This window comes from Chiloscyllium punctatum, chromosome 33 (assembly GCF_047496795.1).
Source record: "Chiloscyllium punctatum isolate Juve2018m chromosome 33, sChiPun1.3, whole genome shotgun sequence".
Taxonomy (NCBI): Eukaryota; Metazoa; Chordata; class Chondrichthyes; order Orectolobiformes; family Hemiscylliidae; genus Chiloscyllium; species Chiloscyllium punctatum.
Genome location: NC_092771.1, coordinates 37,685,975 through 37,689,818, shown reverse-complemented (window position 1 = coordinate 37,689,818; position 3,844 = coordinate 37,685,975). Strand labels below are relative to the sequence as shown.

Here is a 3,844-nt window from a genome sequence, read left to right as displayed (position 1 = left end):
TGGAATCAAATCCAGGTCCCTGATGCTGTGAGTCAGCAATGCTAAGCATTGAGCCACCTCTGCTTAAAATCTGCTCCTCCTATTAACCACCCCACGCCCCAGTTGGCTGAATCTGTATTCCTTACATCAGAAAATCAGGTTATGGATGCAGTTGTCTCAGTAAAACCCAGTGACATTCCATATGTTCTGTGTGTTTGAATGGGGATCCTATGCACAACACCCTCCAGTCCACACTTTTCATTCACTTTCGAGAGACAGGGCTCCAGTGGCTTCATGGGGACTACAACTCCCACAATCCCTGAAGCAGGGACCACACGTGTGCGGGGAAACTCAGCATTGTATATGTACAGAATGTGGGCGGGTTTTGGAGCATGTGCTTTGTGTCAGTATACTTTGCGGAAAGTATTTCACACTGTGATTGGCTGGAGGAGGAATGCATCTACTTATAGTATTGATCAGTTGAGGGTCAAAGTGTCACCACACCCATGTACGACCACTCTCCATTTCCAATTCATTGTAATGGTGAGAATCAACTAATGGGAAACAAAGAAAGATCTGAACCATTCTCCCAGACTGAAGGTTCCTCTTCTGTCCAGGATTTGTCACTTTCCTTTCTGTTTCCTTGTGTTTCATTCTGCTGTTACATTATTGACTTGCAGCAACTGACGGGAAAGAAAGTGAACCCAGAAAGGGTGCAGAGTCTAACCAGGGATGGGAAGTGGTGGCATGGATCTGTTTATTTTTTTGAAGAGGTAACAAGTAGGTTAGACCAGGGAAACCCAGTGGATGTGGTCTATCTAGACTTCCAAAAGGCCTTTGATAAGGTGCCACACGGGAGGCTGCTGAGCAAGGTGAGGGCCCATGGTGTTCGAGGTGAGCTACTGGGATGGATTGAGGATTGGCTGTCTGACAGAAGACAGAGAGTTGGGATAAAAGGTTCTTTTTCAGAATGGCAGCCGGTGACGAGCGGTGTCCCGCAGGGTTCAGTGTTGGGGCCACAGCTATTCACATTGTATATTAATGATCTGGATGAAGGGACTGGGGGCATTCTAGCAAAGTTTGCCGATGATACGAAGATAGGTGGACAGGCAGGTAATACTGAGGAAGTGGGGAGGCTGCAGAAGGATCTACACAGTTTGGGAGAGTGGTCCAGAAAATGGCTGATAGAATTCAACGTGAACAAATGCGAGGTCATGCACTTTGGCAAAAAGAATAAAAGCACAGACTACTTTCTAAACGGTGAGAAAATTCGTAAAGCCAAAATACAAAGGGATCTGGGAGTGCTAGTTGAGGATTCTCTAAAGGTCAACATGCAGGTTGAGTCTGTGATTAAGAAAGCAAATGCAATGTTGTCACTTATCTCAAGAGGGTTGGAATATAAAAACACCATTGTGCTACTGAGACTTTATAAAGCTCTGGTTAGGCCCCATTTGGAGTACTGTGTCCAGTTTTGGACCCCACACCTCAGGAAGGACATACTGGCACTGGAACTGGAACATGTCCAGCGGAGATTCACACTGATGATCCCTGGAATGGTAGGTCTAACATGAGGAGCGGCTGAGGATCCTAAGATTGCATTCATTGGAGTTTAGAAGATTAAGGGGAGACTTAATAGAGACGTACAAGATAATACATGGCTTGGAAAGGGTGGATGCTAGGAAATTGTTTCCATTAGGTGAGGAGACTAGGACCCGTGGACACAGCCTTAGAATTAGAGGGGGTAAATTCAGAACAGAAATGCGGAGACACTTCTTCAGCCAGAGAGTGGTGGCCCTGTGGAATTCATTGCCGCAGAGTGCAGTGGATGCCGGGATGCTAAATGTCTTCAAGGCAGAGATTGATAGATTCTTGTTGTCTCGGGGAATTAAGGGCTACGGGGAGAATGCGGGTAAGTGGAGTTGAAGTGCCCATCAGCCATGATTGAGTGGTGGCGTGGGCTCGATGGGCCGAATGGCCTTACTTCCACTCCTATGTCTTATGGTCATATCAGTAACTCCATGAGAATGTGGAGGGTGTACATTAGGGGGTAGCAGAGGCAAAATGGTGGGACAGAGTAAATGGGCTGGAGGGCTACAGCTTTGGGGGAAGAAAGGGGAAAAAGATATTCGAGAGAAACTAGAATTGTCTGCTCTGAATTTCTAATCAGTACATATTCCTTTATACAGGGTGCTAGATGGTGAAGATTTGCAGACTGAAATCTCAAAATCATGCGCAGATCGTGATTAAGTTAACCAGCATTTGAAGAACCAAAGACAGACAATCACTTAGCCAAAATTCTGCAACACACTCCCACACAGCATTGTCCGTCTCTCTCTGCGCCAAATGGACTGTGAATGGTTCAAGACTGCAGCTCACTACCATGTTCTCAAGGGCAACTAGAGATGGGGAATAAGTGCTGGCTGAGCCAGTGATGCCCATATCCTGGGAATGGTTTCTATCTCTCGTTGCTGAAATCCAGTTGATGTTACTGCAGGATGATGAGGGATGCTGAGTGCGTCCTCCAGGAGGCAGCACCATCACATTACCCCTGCCTATACCCACACAGTAACACCGCAACGCCACTGGAACAAATGGCAGTGAAGCTAAAGGAGGACTTAGATATAGTTCTTCGAGATAAAGTCATGAAAGGGGATTGGAACACAGCAGGAGCAGGAGACTGAGCTGGATGGTCAGCTGTTTCCCAATGAATGGTGGAGCAGGATTGAAAGGCTGAATGGTCTCCTCTTGCTGCTATCTCCCAGGTATGAAGATAGCCATGGAGCCTGGGTAGGAAGAAGGGGGCAGGGATTCTCCAGGAGATTGCACTTCCACAACAGTCTTCAGTGAGGGATGGTTTGATGGATTTTATTTAACATTTATCTTTAACACAAGGTCTGTAAATTTTGGTTTTAAAATGTGGTAAAAGTTTTTTGCACAGCAAATAAAATTAAAGAAAATAAATTGAACTGTCTGAATATAACAGTTTAAAGCTTTCATCCTTTGTAAAACACAATCCTGTCTATTCCCGGACCCCATCACTTTCCAGCTTCCCAAACTCCAGGGAAATATTCCCTCCCTGTCTGAACTTTTGGTTTGATTTAACTGCTTTTCAGTTCTCGTTCTGTGAGCTGTGAAGCGTTCTTTTCTCCATTTCTCCAACCCAGAAATGTGATCACAGCAACATTCCCACCATCAAAATCATCATTACGCCATTTTGCTTTTGGTTAGCATATAATCACTAGCAGTGCAAAAGTGACGACTGCAGATGCTGGAAACCAGAGCCGAGATTAGAATGGTTGCTGGAAAAGGGCTTTTGCCAAAACGTTGCTTGTTTGGATCCTGCCTGACCTGCTGTGCTTTTCCAGCACCACTCTAATCTAGACATATAATCGCCAGCAGTAAACCATTTGCGTATCCAATTGAATATTTCCAAACAAAGCCCATTATGGGCCACGCAAACCATTACAAGTGACAGCGTGAGAAGGGACTAAATCAAAGTAGAGTTGTGCAGAGGGTGCAGCGGTGGAGATAAAGCACTATATCCCCTGCGGTGCCCACCTCTATCTGAAGGCATCGAGAGCATTGATGCACACCACATGCTCCTTCTCCAAGGGCACTCTGCTGTGTAGCCTTTATCCTCAATTATAGAATAAAATCCTAATAGTGTGGAAGGAGAGCATTGGCCCATCAAACCCCACCGACCATCCGAAGAACATCACGCCCAGAGCACTCTATCACTGTGACACTGCATTTCCCATGGCTGATCCACCTAGTCTGCACAATCCTGGATCCTGTGGACAATTTAGCACGACTGATCCACCTAACCTGTACATCTTTGGACGATGGGAGGAAACCAGAGCACCTG

General features: G+C 46.0%; 1 long non-coding RNA gene across 1 annotated transcript; it reads left to right on the top strand.

Annotated features, from left to right (window-relative positions):
* The first annotated feature begins 257 nt into the window (after positions 1 to 257).
* Positions 258 to 2,959, top strand: LOC140458602 (uncharacterized). Its single transcript, XR_011953601.1, has 2 exons — positions 258 to 382; positions 2,166 to 2,959. It is a non-coding gene; the product is annotated as an uncharacterized lncRNA (long non-coding RNA).
* Positions 2,960 to 3,844: the final 885 nt, after the last annotated feature.